At 45.6% G+C, this 17,455-nt stretch overlaps 1 long non-coding RNA gene across 2 annotated transcripts; it reads left to right on the top strand.

Moving 5' to 3' along the window:
* The first annotated feature begins 13,691 nt into the window (after positions 1-13,691).
* On the top strand, positions 13,692-17,195 carry LOC311517099. Of its 2 annotated transcripts, none has more exons than XR_014710582.1 (3): positions 13,692-13,778; positions 16,518-16,586; positions 16,698-17,195. It is a non-coding gene; the product is annotated as an uncharacterized lncRNA (long non-coding RNA). The 2 variants fall into 2 exon arrangements; XR_014710583.1 differs by lacking the exon at positions 13,692-13,778 and adding an exon at positions 13,791-14,159.
* Positions 17,196-17,455: the final 260 nt, after the last annotated feature.

Here is a 17,455-nt window from a genome sequence, read left to right as displayed (position 1 = left end):
TGTCCCTTTCTAGTTGTAACTCTTGATGTCTTAGCCTTTCTGATTTTGTCCGTATATGCTTGTGCTATCATTTTGTACTCATCCTTAGCAGTTTGGCCAAAGCATCCTGATATATTTGGCAAAAATGAATGCATTCAGCCTCACAACATTTTATGCATGGCAAAATAATACACAAAGGTACTCTCCACCATTTTTGAGACAACTGATCGTGGAGGCATTGTTAGCAAAGTTTTGTGTATAGACTCATCAAAAATGCCCTCACATAGACTCCAAGGCCCAGATCCTCAAAGGTATTTATCCTTCTAGCTTCCACTGAAATCGGTGGCAGTTAGGACCCTAAATATGTTTGAGGATCTGGGCCAAAATGGCTAAAATGTATACACACAGCTCAGTCCTGCAGTCTTTACTTGGGCAATATTCCCACTGACTTCAGTGGGGGCTCACATTATAAATATTCATAGCCTACAGTCTGTCCAAATAGTTCTTGATTCATAAGGAGAACTTGCTGTGTGGGCAAACCATATAAAGGCATCTTGACATCCCCCCAGGACAATTCACGTGGCTCCCGAACATAGGGAAATATTTCATTGTCTCACAGAGCATGACCTTATGTAGGAAATGCAGAGGTCTGATTTACTGGTATAAATAAGTACTGTACTATTCCTCTGTGTTCTGAGAGAGGGGACTAAACAATGTACAATGGAAGAGAAGTGACACATCAAAACATGCTGTTTCGGCTGGATTGGACAGTGCTGCTCAGAGTTGAACTACTTGGCCTCTCTTTCCCCTGCTGCAGCAGCTGTTGCTTAACAAAAGATGCTGCCTGCTGGATCTAAAGTTAATTTATGCTCTTGCAGGAAAAGAGGAGGAACATGAACTTCAATGTGCTCAAAATGGAGGCACAGCTTCAAAAAGTAGCCTAAAAATAAAGATGTTTGGGTTTGAGCCACGAACCCTTAAGGTGGAATCACTTATTCTCTCTCTTCTGTGGAACCAGTGTGATGATTTCTATCCATCCCCATCCTAGTACAAAAGCTTAGGTGTATAAGAATACAGCACAAAGACTATTTAGTCTGAAGAAACTACCCAAGCCAGTAAAATTGCATTCTCTAGTAGAGTTGGACTTTACTAGTTAAATTGGATCCTTAATTAGAATCCTTGGAGACATTTTGGGTAGCCACTTAAGGAGGCTGTCTAATTTTAATGTATGCAGTGTGTCGTATTAAGTGTGTACTTGGGCAATCTAGGTTCAGTTCTTGCCTCTGCTTCAGACTTTCTATGTGACCTTGGGCAAGTCACTTAATTTATCTGTGCCTCAATTTCCATTTATAAAATGGGGATATCACTTCCGTACCACACAGGAGTATTGTGAGAATAAATCCATAAATACTCGTGAGGTGCTCAGATACTATGATGATTGAGGGTATAAGTACCTAGATTAATAAAAGTTGGGTTTGCCAGGAGAGATGGCACTTGTTAACTACTTGAGCATTCAGCTCAGTTTGACTCTGCTCAGATTTCTGGAATCCTCTAGCTCAGTGGTTCTCAAACTAGGGCTGCCGCTTGTTCAGGGAAAGCCCCTGCCAGGCTGGGCCGGTTTGTTTACCTGCTGTGTCCACAGGTTCGGCTGATCGCGGCTCCCACTGGCCGCAGTTCGCCGCTGCAGGTCAATGGGGGCTGCGGGAAGCAGTGCAGGCCGAGGGATGTGCTGGCTGCCCTTCCCGCAGCCCCCATTGGCCTGGAATGGCGAATCGCGGCCAGTGGGAGCCGCGATAGGCCGAATTGCGGATGCGGCAGGTAAACAAACTCACCCTGGGCAGGCTCATACTTATATCAGCATAGTCATACCCATGTTAACAGTAGATAATCTTATTTGTACAGCGTGACAATCTGCTGGGGTTCCCAGAATTGTGAGTTACTGCGTTACCCCTCTCAGCTTCAGCAAGTGAGAGGCTTGCTCCTGCTATACTGTGTGACAACTCCCTGACACACAGCTTGTCTGCCTTGCCCGTAAACTCTTCAGATCTCTGCCAGTCCAAACCTGGCCTTACAGGTCATAAACAGTGAACCTCAACTCCCGAGTTCCCCAGAGATGTCTTTCTACTGTGCCCAGCCCCTTACTGAAGACTCACAGAAGCGATTGAGCTCCTTTTAAAGAGACAATACACTGAAGCCTGTTAATTTAACTAGCTTAACTTAACACCTTACCCTTCAATCAGTGCACTGAATTGGTTTATAGTAAAAGCAAAACAAGTTTATTTAACAAACGAACATAGGATTAAGTGATCCCAAGTGTAAGGAATAAAGGGTTACAAGCAAACAAAAGTAAACATACAATTCTAAGACTAAAGCCTAATTTAACAAATTAGACTCTCTTGTTCAAAGAAGTGTTTCTCACCAAGTCTCTTTCCAGCCTGGTTGACCAGACTCTCTGGCCAGGACCATTCACAGAGCTCAAAGTGCTTGGTTCCTTTGTCTCTTCAGCTGAAGGATGCCAAAACAACTTTTTTTTCCTCCCTCTCCTTATAGTTTCCCAAAAATTTGTTGACTCTGCTTCAAGAGGCAGGAAGGCTTCCTGAGGGTGTTGTCTCCTTCCCCCATTGTGACTGTTAAGTCGTCCTCTTTTCGCTCTCCAGAAGTCTTTGTTTACCTTGCATGTAAATGTGCTTTTCTTTAGCTGTTCGTCATGCCTGGCTTAATTCCTACTGGAGACACATTCAGTATGGATGTGGAACCACATTCCTTTGCCTGACGCCAAATACATTTGAAGAATATATTTCCAGCCCTTATCTAGAAAGTCCTTTTGTGGGTTTTTATCATACGTACATCATGCAAGAATATTAATGATCAGTGAGTTGTTATTTTCCAATGATATATTGCGTGCCACCTTTTGGATATAATTCATGACAGTGTGTGAGGTATAGTATGTCAGGCCTGACAAGAGTTGCTGACACAGGGTAGTGACCCACCAATGGGCCTCTGTCTCACACATGGCCACTCCCTGACTTGTGATTTGACACCTATCATTTGTATGTAGCCTCTCCCACATATATCATTCATATATAGTCTCTTTATGGTATAGCCCAGGGATTTTCACTACATTGTCCATTGCAGTTCTTCCCAGGCCTAGCCCTCTCTTCTTGATGGCTTTTTTTTAATCTCCCTGATTGTGCTGTAGAATTTCTACTCTAGGCCACATAGTGGAGTGGTGGACACTGATTCACCTAGTCTGTACACCAAATCACACTTACTCCTAGGTATTTAATATGTTTAGTTATTATTGGCTGGAAAGCCTTGTGACAGACTGACAATATCCGGAACAACCCTCATGGAATTAAGATAAACTTTACTGAATTAAGTTAAACCTCATCAAATCAGGGTTAATACCATTGGGGTACATTGTATTAAAATGTAATTGCATATATGTTATTGTGGCATTGTATATACCTTCTGTAGTAGGGAGGGGGTTGCTCATGTACCTCCACCATTATCAGCCCTTTAAAGCCACCCCCACCCCCCGGAGAGATCCGCATATATTAGATCAAACTGTCTAGGGACAAACAGACAAAGAAAGGATTTTTGGATAAGCAGCCTGGTTTAAAACTGGCTTGCAACCTTCTTCCTGGGCCAGCAAATGGACAGGACCTCTGGTCTACAGAGGGCCCCAGTCCCTAGGGTAAGGGTAGAAGGACAGGACCTACTGAGGCCTTGTAAGATTGAGTTCTTGTTCTGAACTGAAGCTTTGATGAACTTGTAACCACAAGGAATCCCCTTGGGTGGAGTGGCTGAAGGACTCATCCTACCAGAACCCATGTTAGAGTGAACTCTGGTAAGTTTATTAGCCTGTGTACAGATTCTTTTATTATTTTTAATGTACTTTCTCAATAATGCTTTTCATCTTAAGAGTAAAGTAGACTTGCATAGGAAGTGCTGTGTGGTACTTTATAACTGTAGCAATTACACCTGCTAACCGTCTCTAAAGAGAAAGCAAACGGGTTCTGCTTGGGTAACCTGTCTCTGCTGGGGATTACACCGGGTAGGCAGGGAACTGTGCAGCCTAGAAATATCCCAGTCATAAGGGAGTGGGACGTGTGTCTCCACCTAGGAAAGGCTACAGCTGGAGAGCTGGAAGCCTGAGAGTAGATGTTCTTGCTGGACCACTGAGGGGAAATACAAGTACAGTTGCCTGAACTGTGACAAGCCCTGTTTAATTTATGTCATGGGTGAACGTGAAGGCAGGGGTGAGCTGGAGCTGGTTGTTGAATTTTGAAGCAGTTTTAGAACCGGTTGTTAACCCGCTTCCCTGCAGGGGGCACTGAGGCTCTGATGGGCTCTGGCCGGGAAGTGATATAATTCCTCCTCCAGCCTCCGTGGGCACTGAGCTGCGGGGGCCATGTGGGCTGCCACCTGGCCCTGGGCTGCTGCTGCTCCCCTGGCCCTGGGGCTCCCGATGCTGCCTGGTGGGTCCCCGGCTGCTCTGCTGGGCCTGGGCTGTGTCCTGCTGCTCTCCCCATGAGCACCCACCACCCTGCCTGCAGCCAGCCCCCGTCTCCAGCCACCCTCTGCCCTCCCTCCAGCCACCCCCGCACCCTGTGCCTGCAGCCAGCCCCCATCTCCAGCCACCCCCTGCCCTGCGTCCAGCCACCCCCGCACCCCCTGCCTGCAGCCAGCCGCCATCTCCAGCCACCCCCTGCCCTGCCTCCAGCCACCCCGCACCCCCTGGCTGCAGCTAGCCCCTGTCTCCAGCCACCCCCGCACCCTCTGCCCTGCCCACAGCCAGCCTGTCTCCAGCCACCCCTGCACCCCCTGCCTGCAGCCAGCCCCTGTCTCCAACCACCCCCTGCCCTGCCCGCAGCCAGCCCCTGCCACACGCACCGCCTGCCCTGTCTCCAGCCAACCCCTGCCGCATGCACCCCCTGCCCTGCCCGCAGCCAGCCCTTTCTCCAGCCACCCCCACACCCCCTGCCCTGCCCGCACCAGCCCCTGCTGTACCCCCTGCCCTGCCAGCAGCCAGCCCCTGCCACACCCCCTGCCCTGCCCACAGCCAGCCCCTGTCTCCAGCCAGCCCTGCACCCCCGTGTCCTGCCTGCAGCCAGCCCCTACCTCCAGTCAGCCCCTGCCCTCCAGCCAGCCTCACACCCCCTTGCCTCCAGCCAACCCCGCACCCTCCTGTCTCCAGCCAGCTCCGCAGCCAGCCCTGCACCCCCTGCCTCCAGCTAGCCCTGCCTCATGCCCCTATCTGCAGCTGGTCCCACGTCCACTGGTGCCCTACAGTTCCCAGGGCAGTAACCCTGCACACCTGCTTCAATGAGGGGGGAAGGGAGCAGCTGGGACCCACACATGTGCACACCCTAGGGTGACCAGACAGCAAGTGTGAAAAATCAGGATGGGGGTGGGGGGTAATAGGAGCCTATATAAGAAAAAAAAACCCAAAATTGGGACTGTCCCTATAAAATCAGGACATTGGGTCACCCTAGCACACCCCCAGGGAGTGTCGGGGACCCACACATGTGAAACAGAGCTCATTTCTAGTTCAGGCCCATCTTTTTAAAAAAGAACTTTAGGCAGGGTTAACATACATCCATATTTTCCTGGACAGGTCAGGCTTTTTGGTTCTTAAATCGCCGTCCGGGAAAATACAGACCTGTGGTAACCCTGTTGGTGCAAAAAATACATACTGGGGCATAACCCTTAAATCAGAACTTTTTATAGGGAACCGGTTGTTAAGATTTTGGCAGCTCATCACTGCGTGAAGGTGGTGGCGGTGAGGAACATATTGATGTTTATTGAATCATGTTGCCTTTTAACCTGCAATATCTGTTTACTAGGCTATCTTATATAAGACATAGGGGACCTTTGTAATGTATTAGTTCACAGGGCCTTGACACCAGCATTGCTATGACATACTTACAAACATATCTATTTTATTAGGTGCCCAAAAGTCTTCCAGTGCCTGACTCAAGACACTGTAATTCAATGCAATAAATATCATTTTACTGGAGACTGACGACAAATCTAAAATTCAGTGCCTGTTACTACCCAGAATGCTTTGAAAGTTTTTTGCAAAGCGCTGGTGTGTGGGTTCTGGGAACAAAGATGAAAATTGTATCCTGCCTCTACCTTATGCACTGAGTTCTCTTCTGCAGTGTGCCTTTACATAAATAGGGGAATTCAAAACAAGCATCTGCACGCCCTGTTCTAGTCCACATGCCTGAGCCTCCTGATTCAGGCTACTACTTGGTTAGCAGCATTAATAAGTCAGTCTTCCTGGTGGACAGAAAAAAGTATTCTTGGTATTCTCAGCCAGCAGGACTAAAATCTAAAACTCAGCTTGAGTTGTTTATAAATAGTATGAAACATCGAACTAGAAAATAAGCCCTGTGCATTTGGTAGGGTTTAATGGCTGGTAGATTAGACCTGTCTGCAGGAAACAGTAAAAGCCCAGTCTTGCAGTTCTTACCTTTGTGAGTGGGCCAAATGACTGATGTAACTAGGATTACTCACATGAGTAAGCATTTCTGGATCAACGCCAAGAGTTGAAGTCATAAAACCCATAAGGCTATAACTGTAAAAAATAACAATCTATAGCCCATTTTACAGCACTTGCTAAGAAATGAACATAGTGAAACTGGCAGGAAAGGAAACTTGGCACTGGTGAGTTGGCAACAGGCAGGTGTTGACAAACCAGCAGTAGCCATGCAGTGAAAACAATGCCTGGTCTGGCTGGGATTGCCCAGTAGCCACCAGGAAGATCAGCGGGACTGTCACACTGGACTTTCCGGGAGACTGAGACCCCTAAGAAATAACTGGTCGTTGTTTAATTGCTTTCAAGTGAACCTCTGAGTCAGATCTGCATTATTATTAAACAAAAAACTGAGTTTCCATGCCAGCATTTTCTAAACTAGCTTAGAAGTCTTTTGCACTATCTGTCTGAGGCTGGTTGTGTCTGGGACAGGCAGGGCAGAAAAGTACAGATCAGAAGGAATTTTGATCATTGGCATTCTCAGCAACACCAGCCGGGAATGAAGAGTGTGTGTTAATTCTGCAGAGGGAGTGCAGACCAAAAGCAATGGGGTAGGCTGAAGAAAAGATGGTGAGATTGTCTCATCACCTTCCAATACCCAGAGGACTTTGCACCAGTGTCTGAGTTGCAAAAATTAAGGGCCTCTCTTGTTCACGTCAGCCTGGTGACTTGAAAGCTAATGGATCTGTGCCAAGGCTTCTAGTCACAATCACACTGGGTGTCCTTAGTTGGAAAGGAAAAGTCCTATTCTTAGCAGGCACAAAAATGTAACACAGGGCCGGCACTCTGATTACCTTGCATTGGGATCTTGTGCCATCAAAAACTAAGTGTGTTTATTCAGTATCACTGCTTGGATATGAAGACTTCCAAGAACCATCTCTGTGATGTCTGTGATTTGGTAGGTGGCATTCTTCCTTCTGATTCCATGGGCCAGCATGGTCATAGAAAGGTGTTTCTCAGATGAGAGGTAAAACCAATATCTTGACCACATATGTTCATGTGGGGCCATATTTCCAAATTCTCAGCGCTCAGAACTGGGGCCAGGTTTTTCAAAAGAGCTCAGCATGCAGTAGCTCTGACTCTGACGCTTATGGCCACATGATCAGAGTTTGGCACCCAATATTCCAAGGTGTTTTTTTTTTTTAAACTGACCCTAAATGAAAAGAATAGGGGTGTTAACCTCAGTGTCCTAACTTCAAAAGGGGGTTATGAATATTCATCCAAGTGCTTTTATTCCCCCTCCACTTTCAGTTGGTGTCAGGGCTTGATTTACTTCTGCATTTCTCCAGTTTTATGAAACTAACTCTATTGACTTCCAGGAGAATTACTGGTATAAAATTAGAATAATGCAGTGGTGAAGTAGATGAACCTGTCTTCCCATCATGCCCTGCACTGTGATCCTGTGACCATACAAATCAATGAAAAGACTCTGACTTGGGCTTTGGATCAGGTCCCTACACAGCATTGCTATGCCCTGTTGAAGAACTGCTGTATTCCGTTAATGCCTGAAAATATCCCACTGATTTTCTTTGAAAAGAAGGATCGCGATAAATCTACATTAGTAAATATCTGTAAAGCATTTTCACATTCTCAAATTAAAGATGATAGCGAAGGGCAAAGAATTTTTCATCTTTATGCTCCTTCTCCAAAGTATTCGCTGAGCTGAGTGCATTTCAGGGTTACTAAAAAGCACGTTCCTATTTCCCCTTCTACTCCTGCACTGGAATGTCTTTACAAATCTCTCTCAGTTGCTCCTCTCCATGCCGTGCTATAGCTGTACTATAGCTATGGGGTAGGGTGAGTTCACCGTAGCAAAGTGACATAAAGTGGTGGTGGCAGAAATAAAGAAGTTTCATTTTCTTGCAAACAGGTGAAAAGACAAAATTCGTTGCTTTCCCTGTCTATAAAGATTCTCACGCTTTGGCATTCTAACCAGACTTGTATTTCTGTAAGAGGGATAAACTCTTTTCCCTTTGAGGAGCACAACCAGGGCTTCTCTGGTTTTATTTCTGTTTGTTCAGAGACGTACAGAAGCAAGAGGGCTCAATCCTGCAAATCCTCATATGAATGAGCCTGACTCTCAAAAGTAGGCCTGTTGACTTTGCTGAGGCAACTTGGGTAAGGCTTGCAGCCTTGGCCCCTTAGTTTGTTGTTCTAGTTGCGATTTAACTCTGTATTGAACAGGTATAATCAGCAAAGTCTTCTGGGGCTGGAATGGAGATATATTTGCCTGGTGCATCCTAAACTTGCCTCAGGTTTGTTTCACCCGAGATAAGCAGTTTTCCTTTTCGGAAGCCTTTTCTGAATTAGAAGTGGACCCAAATCAAGACGCTAGATGCAACAACATCTGGATCTGAGCTTTGTGGCTGAGACCCATCTCTAATCTGGCTTTTTATGAGGCTTCTTCTTTACAAACTCTCCACTCATTTCCTAGCTCCCCCATCCAACTGGAAAGCTCCAATTGCTACTTTGTTTATTTCTCCTCTCTGACACATCGATAAATCCTGACTTCCCCCGCTCCCTTTCCACAGACCTTCAAAAGCAGCTGGGTTGCAAGCATCTATTGAAGTTTCCCATCATGGGGCCCATCAATTCTGCCAGTGGGTCTGGGGGGCCTCTGATGCTGCTTACTTCAAATCCCACTTGCTGTGGGGGTTATGTACCCCAGAGCGCACTGTGTATCCCAGAGTGAGCATGATTTGAATTGGCTAACAACCAGAGTCCAACAGAGATGTTGCTGGCTCCTATAACAGAAGCAACAAAGATGGATGAGGTGACAGCCTAGGACAGGGATCAGCAACCTTTGGCACGCGGCCCATCAGGGAAATCGGCTGGTGGGCTGGGACAGTTTGTTTACCTGCAGCATCCACAGGTTTGGCCGATCACAGCTCCCACTGGCTGCGGTTCGCCGTTCCAGGCCAATGGGGGCTGTGGGAAGCAGCGTGGGCCGAGGGATGTGTTGGCCGTTGCTTCCTGCAGCCCCCATTGGCCTGGAACGGTGAACCGCGGCCAGTGGGAGCTGCGATCGGCCGAACCTGCAGGCGCTGCAGGTAAACAAACTGTCCTGGCCCGCCAGTGGATTTCCCTGACAGGCCGCGTGCCAAAGGTTGCCGATCCCTGACCTAGGAAGTGCGGGAGGGAAGAGAGAGAGAAATGGCAGATTGGAGTTCACTGGTTGGGAAGAATAGCCAGTCTCTATTGGTTGGATGGTCCTTACGTATTACGTTTTCCAAATTGTTTCATTGAATCCTCATTCAGACATTCTGACACACATTCCATGGCAAACTACTGCCAATTCAGCTTCCAGTAGGATCAAAGTTGTTTAAAAATATTGTCTAGGCAAGCCTGCAGGAGGAACTCAGCCTGGGTAAAGATTAAGAAGTAATCTTTGTTTTTCTTCCTGTTTTTCTGGGGAACTGTCTGTATTTAGTTAGCTGGAATCAAACAATTTTCTTTCCTGTTTAAAAGGTGTTTCCAGCTGAGGAAGGGCCTCTGAACAGAGGCAAGACCGCGGACATATACCAGGGTTAGGTGGAACAAGGGAGTTACTGGAGGGATTATGAAAAGGTGAGTGATGAGCTGTGGGTCTTATAGTTAGAAACAAAAGAAGATCAGAAATTGCTTTAAAAGTGATGTTTTTAAAAATGAATTCAGTAGTCTTGTACTAGCTCTTCATGGCGGTTTCTTCCACACTATAGAACCATTGCATAATGTATGATTGTACACCATGGACCACATCCTCAGCTGGTATAAATCAACATCACGCTATTGACTTCATTTACACTAGCTGAAGATCTGGCCCTGTATGTACTGTTCTATAACTTGTAGAGAAGGACAAGAGCCACAGAACTGGGCTCTAGATTCAAACTTCCTCATAGTCTGGGGGTGTTGGGAGCTGGAGTTCTATTTCTGTAAACATTTGGTAGGACTGGGAAAGTAGCCCTGAGCTGTAGCTGGGTCTAGAGAGACGGAGAACTACTCAACATTGTACATAAAGGAGCAGGAGCTGAGTGCAGGCGCTTCTGCTAAAAGGAACGACAATATGCAAATGGCTTCACTGAAGCCATTTGGAAATGATGCTGAGTTTGAAATGTACCATAATGTTTGGAGGGAATAAAAGCTGAGACGGAAAGAGGAGTTCCACGGAGATCTGAGTTCTACGCTCAGCTCTGCCCCTGACCCACTGCATGGCTTGGCCAAGTCATGTCAGCTCTCTGCTTCTGTTTCCCATCACACCCTCTGCTCTTCCGGACTTACTACAAATGTGTAAACTGCCTAGCACAATGGGGCCTCAACCTTGTGCGGGATTTCTAGGGACAACTCTAATACAAATAAATAATAATTGGAAGAAGTAGTTGGGTCTGTTCTGCAGTGATTCCTCTACATATCCTGTCCTTCCCCTGACATGCTTTCCTCCCTAGTTTTCAGGACTGTCTCTGCTTCCAAATTGCCGGTCACTTCATCTGTATTTGGAAAGCATCTAGCTCATTTTCAGGGCAATAACAATGAAAATACAAAAAAAAAAAAGGAGGACTTGTGGCACCTTAGAGACTAACATATTTATTTAAGCATAAGCTTTCGTGAGCTACAGCTCACTTCATCGGATGCATTCAGTGGAAAATACAGTGGGTAGATTTATATACGCAGAGAACATGAAACAATGGGTGTTACCATACACACTGTAATGAGAGTGATCAGGTAAGGTGAGCTATTACGAGCAGGAGAGCGGGGGCGGGAGGGGCGGGAGAAACCTGTTGTAGTGATAATCAAGGTGGGCCATTTCCAGCAGTTGACAAGAACGTTTGAGGAACAGCGGGGGTGGGGGAGGGGAATAAACATTCGGCACGGTGTCTGCACAGAATGACGCTGGTGTGCTGAGACTGAGATTAGTATCTACTTGCTTCAACTTGCAAGCAGCAGTGAACTTTGCTTGTTAATCACAGGTGGATTAGTGGCCTCGCTGAACTGTTGTGAACTGAAATTTCTCTTGAAAGTTACAGTTGCACAAGAATGGCTCCACTGATTCTTATCATGTTTTTAAACAGACCCCAGCTATTTGAATGTCCTGCGTTTGGCACATCAGCAAGCGGGTCTCCTGTGTTGGCTAACAAATAGAGAGCCAAGAGTAAATTTTTTTCACAGAACAATGAGATTAAGTGATTCGTTAGATCTCAGAATTAATCAGGCCAGACCACTGCTTTTATGGAAGGTCTCCCTGGAGCAACCACAACATGTGGAAAGTGGGGTTAGTGATTCAGTAGGAAGAACCCTTTCCTCAGAATAAGGACATGGCTAATGCCCTAGAATGGTGTCAGCAGATTTCATGTCTCAAGGCACCATTTTCCAGTTGCTAGATCATAAACGTTAGAGCTGGAAGGGACCATTAGATCATCTAGTCCGATCTTCTGTATAACACGGGCCAGAGAATTTCATATAAGTACCACTGTATTTAGCCCCATAGCTTGTGTTGGACTAAAACATATCTTCCAGAAAAGCCTCCAGTCTTCATCTGAACACCTCAAGAGATGAAGAATCTCCCACTTCCCTTGGGTAGTTTGTTCCAAAAGTTAATTGCCCTCACTATTTAAAAAAAATGTAATCTGAATTGGTCTGGCTTTAACTTCCAGCCATTGGTTCTTGTTATGCCTTTCTCCACTAGGTCAGAGCCTTCTGAGATATACACTCTCCATACAGTATAATTTAAGCATTTCAAAAATGCCTGTCACTAGGTGAGGTTCATACCACTCATTCTCATTAGAGAGCCCACTTTTCTGCAAGAATATGGCTAGGACATAGTAGCTATCAACCTAACTCCATCATGGGTAATTAAATTCCACTTGCCTAAATTTTCCCCTCAGGCATCAGGTGAAAAGGATTGTTTGCACGTCTCCTAAAATCCTGTTGCATTAAATTGTTGTAGCATCACTTTCATGATCCAGTCAAAAGATAGGGCCTATTCAATGTATGAGAGTGATCCCTGTATATGCACAGTTTAAAAAGCATTTGGAAACTTTACGGATGAAAGACACTTTGGGGCACACAGAGCAACCTAATCCCTGAGTGAAATTTTCATAGGACAATGACAATATGTAATTTAGTTGGATCTCCTGTTCTAGATCGACTCCAGCTGGGGCGTATTTATTATTTATCTGCCCGTATCTATTATTTATTTGGATTGCAGTACCACAGAGGAGCCTTAATTATGGACCAGGACCCTGTTGTGCTAGGTGCTGTACAAACACAGAACAAAATGAAAGTTTTAGGATTTTGTTCTCCTGCCCATCCCTGTAATATCTGAGATACTTTATTAACCAAGGAGTAAGATTCCTGGTGTACCTCATGGAGCTTTCAGCTCTCCTCCCTTCTCTGCTTACAGAAAGCTCTGTATGACAACAATAATAACCATCAATAAAATAATTGCCCAATGTATTGTCCAGAATTAAAGATGAAGGGGAACTATTGAGAACTGTAGACTCTGAATGAGACCTACTAAGTGGGTCTGGTTTATATGGAGTTGCATACATGGTGTTCTGACTTCCTGTTATGCTGATCCGCTTAGCTCTTGTGAGCTAGAAAACATATTGATGTGGACAAGAATCCAGAGCAGAACCCTGACCCTGCAAACACTCATCTCCATGAATAAGGATTACTCAGATGAATTGTCCTATTGACATCAATGGGCCTGCATACATGAGCCAGAGTTTGCAAGATTGAGCCCCAGTTTCTATATATACATATGTTTCTTAAAATCAGTAAAGGGTTTTCTCTTATTATTTACAGCCTCTGAGTTAGAGTCAGTGAGATCCAGCTAGTCTGGTTGTTTGGATGAATCAATAGGAAGCTGTGCAATGCACTGAGTCATAAAGCTTGACATCCTTTCAGAATTTGTGTTTTTCTTACCTTACCTATATTTCAGTCAGCTTCTCTTGTTCTTAAAATGTCTTCAATCTGAGAACAAGCATGTAAAATGTCTGTGATTCCACTCCTACCCTTTCCCCTCTCATTTTCATTGATTTATTCTTATTCTATCTTCTGCACTGAGGACTTTTCAGTGGCAGAGTTTGGGGGGGCGGTCCTTCAGGAGTCAGACAGGCTGAATACTGCGCCTGGTTCCCTAAGAACACAGAGCTGACTGATATCAGATGGGTTTGTTAGTATAATGGGAACAGATAAGAACGGTTAAAGTGTTACTGGGCATGGTGGAAGCATAATATACCAGCACACACTTGAAGACTGCCTCAACTCCTGTCTCAAGGCAAGGTCAAGTAACCAATTGGGAGGGGCAAGGGAGGATTGTGGGGGAAGGTATAAAACACTAAAAAGCCAGAGAAATACCTGTCCCTGACTGTAGCACAACCTCACACAGACAGCTGTAGCTGCCAGGAGCTAGCAAACAGAGCTGTAAACAGGGGAGTTTCAGTGGGAGTTTGTATTGTGGTGCTTGTTTGGGGTTTGTTTTTGCTGTGGGTGGTGGTGTTTTGGTGTGGTTTGTGTTTTCCAGATTAACAGGATTTAGGTGAGAAGGCTATGACAGATACAGAGGCAGCAGTGAGAGTGATCCATGTAGTGGAAGACACAATGAAGATGACTGGATGTGGAAGCTGCAGTATGTACATGATCCTGGAGGGGGTGCCTGGTAAGAGTTTTGTCTGCATGAAATGCCATCTGATAGAGCTGATGGAGGAAAAGATCCGAGGTTTGGAGATGCAGGTGGAAAGTCTGGTTGAGTTTAGAAAGGGGTTCAGGCGGATTATGGAGCAAAGACATGAGGTATCTGAAGGGAAAAGCTCAGACTTGCAGATGGAAGCAGGACTGAGGAATTCTGAGGGGACACTGGGTGAGGAAAGCGGTCAGTGGAAGCATGTGACTAAAAGAACCAGGCAGAGGAAAAGACGGGCTAGTGAAGGAGAAATAGAGCTCAAGAATAGGTTTGTAGAGCTGGAAAATAAAGAAGGGGCTTAGCAGGTAGTCACTGAAGGTGGAAGGGCAAGGAAGAAGAGAAGAGCAGCTAGTCCTATAGAAAAAGGGGAAGAGTCAGTGGAGACGACACCAAATATGAGCCCCAGGAGGATACAGGATGGGTTGAAGAGGATTACAAGGGAAAATAGGAATGGAAAGAATTTGCAGCCAGAGGGAACAGGGGATAGACTGGAGAATAGCACCATCACCAGCAAAAGGCAGGTCTATGTGATCGGGGACTCTTTACTGAGAAGAATAGACAGGCCTGTAACCAGAGCTGATCCAGAGAATAGAAAGGTGTGCTGTTTTCCAGGTGCTAAGATACGGGATGTAGACCTGAGGTTGAAAAGGATCCTAAAGGGAGTGGGAAAGAATCCCTTAATTATCCTTCATGTGGGAACAAATGATACGGCTAGATTCTCTCTGGAAAATATTAAGGGAGACTATGCTAGGCTGGGGAAGGCGCTTAAGGAAATTGAGGCTCAGGTGATCTTCAGTGGAATTCTGCCTCTTCCTAGAGAAGGACAACAAAGGTGTGACAAGATTATGACTATCAACAGATGGCATAGGCAGTGGTGCAATAAAGTGGGCTTTGGGATGTATGGCCACTGGGAGGCATTCATGGACAGAGGACAGTTCTCTCGGGATGGACTTCATCTGAGTAGGGAAGGAAATAGACTTCTAGGATGGAGGCTGGCACAACTGATTAAGAGAGCTTTAAACTAGGAATCTGGGGGAGATGGTTGGGAGATGTCCAGGTAATCTCCAAGCTGGATTTTAGCATTGAGAGGGAAGAAAACGAAGTAAGAAAGGATACAACCGTGGGTAGGAGAATGGATATAAGGAGGAAGGGCAGTGTGGATACCAGTCTAATAGGTTATACTGGCTGTAGAATGACCATGCCTAATTGGGTACAGAATGTGAGTGAGGCCAAACAGCAAAAATTAAGATGTTTGTACACCAATGCGAGGAGCCTAGGTAACAAAATGGAGGAACTAGAGCGACTGGTGCAGGAAGTGAAACCAGATATTATAGAAAGAAAAGGAGTACTTGTGGCACCTTAGAGACTAACCAATTTATTTGAGCATAAGATTTCGTGAGTTACAGCTCACTTCATCGGATGCATAAAGTGGAAAATACAGTGAGGATGTTTTTATACACACAGACCATGAAAAAATGGGTGTTTATCACTACAAAAGGTTTTCTCTCCCCCGACCCAACTCTCCTGCTGGTAATAGCTTATCTAAAGTGATCACTCTCCTTACAATGTGTATGATAATCAAGGTGGGCCATTTCCAGCACAAATCCAGGGTTTAACAAGAACGTTTGAGGAACAGTGGGGGGCAGGGAGGGGGAAGGAATAAACAAGGGGAAATAGGTTACTTTTTATAATGACTCAACCACTCCCAGTCTCTATTCAAGCCTAAGTTAATTGTATCCAATTTGCAAATTAATTCCAATTCAGCAGTCTCTCATTGGAGTCTGTTTCTGAAGTTTTTCTGTTGTAATATCGCAACTTTCATGTCTGTAATCGCGTGACCAGAGAGATTGAAGTGTTCTCTGACTGGTTTATGAATGTTATAATTCTTGACATCTGATTTGTGTCCATTTATTCTTTTACATAGAGACTGTCCAGTTTGACCAATGTACATGGCAAAGGGGCATTGCTGGTACATGATGGCATATATCACATTGGTAGATGTACAGGTGAAAGAGCCTCTGATAGTGTGGCTGATGTTATTAGGCCCTGTGATGGTGTCCCCTGAATAGATATGTGGGCACAGCTGGCAACGGGCTTTGTTGCAAGGATAGGTTCCTGGGTTAGTGGTTCTGTTGTGTGGTATGTGGTTGCTGGTGAGTATTTGCTTCAGGTTGGGGGGCTGTCTGTAGGCAAGGACTGGCCTGTCTCCCAAGATTTGTGAGAGTGATGGGTCATCCTTCAGGATAGGTTGTACATCCTTGATAATGCGTTGGAGGGGTTTTAGTTGGGGGCTGAAGGTGACGGCTAGTGGTGTTCTGTTATTTTCTTTGTTAGGCCTGTCCTGGAGTAGGTGACTTCTGGGTACTCTTCTGGCTCTGTCAATCTGTTTCTTCACTTCAGCAGGTGGGTATTGTAGTTGTAGGAATGCTTGATAAAAATCTTGTAGGTGTTTGTCTCTGTCTGAGGGGTTGGAGCAAACATTTTTATGACTAACTTAGAACAACGCTTCCTCAGCTCTCGTCCCCTAATGCCCCTGCTCTACTTGCGCTACATTGATGACATCTTCATCTTCTGGACCCATGGAAAAGAAGCCCTTGAGGAATTCCACCATGATTTCAACAATTTCCATCCCACCATCAACCTCAGCCTGGACCAGTCCACACAAGAGATCCACTTCCTGGACACTACAGTGCTAATAAGCGATGGTCACATAAACACCACCCTATACCGGAAACCTACTGACCGCTATTTCTACCTACATGCCTCCAGCTTTCACCCTGACCACACCACACGATCCATTGTCTAAAGCTAAGCTCTATGATACAACCACATTTGCTTGACCCTCTAAAACGGAACATGACCATAAATTGTAAGAGGTGGGAGTAGGGGCGGGCATTGCAGGTATAATTATGCCTGCTAAGGAGGGGGGCGGACGGAACACTGGAAAACAAGGCTCTGCAGTGTCAGAGTTATGGATATGCTTGTTGGAAACTAACCCCAATAAACATCACATTGCCTGCACCTCGGACTTCTGGTCTTTTGCTTTCAGTCTGCGTTACAAGAACCAGTGGACAGGGTACTGTGGTACTACAGTGGTAGGTCCTGATTCAGCAAGGTACTTAAGCACATGCATAACTGTAACCACATGAGTAGACTTCAATAGGCCCATTTGTGTGAGATGTGTTTGCAAGCTCATGTACTTACAATTAGGCACATGTTTAAGGACCCTGTTGTGCTGGGGTTTTCATATCTCCCAACATTTGAATTGCTGT

The sequence above is a fragment of the Lepidochelys olivacea genome (genome assembly GCF_965140295.1).
Source record: "Lepidochelys olivacea isolate rLepOli2 genome assembly, chromosome: 2".
Lineage (NCBI taxonomy): Eukaryota > Metazoa > Chordata > Testudines > Cheloniidae > Lepidochelys > Lepidochelys olivacea.
Note: the sequence above shows the minus strand (reverse complement) of the source record. Positions and strands in the feature narration are given on the sequence as shown.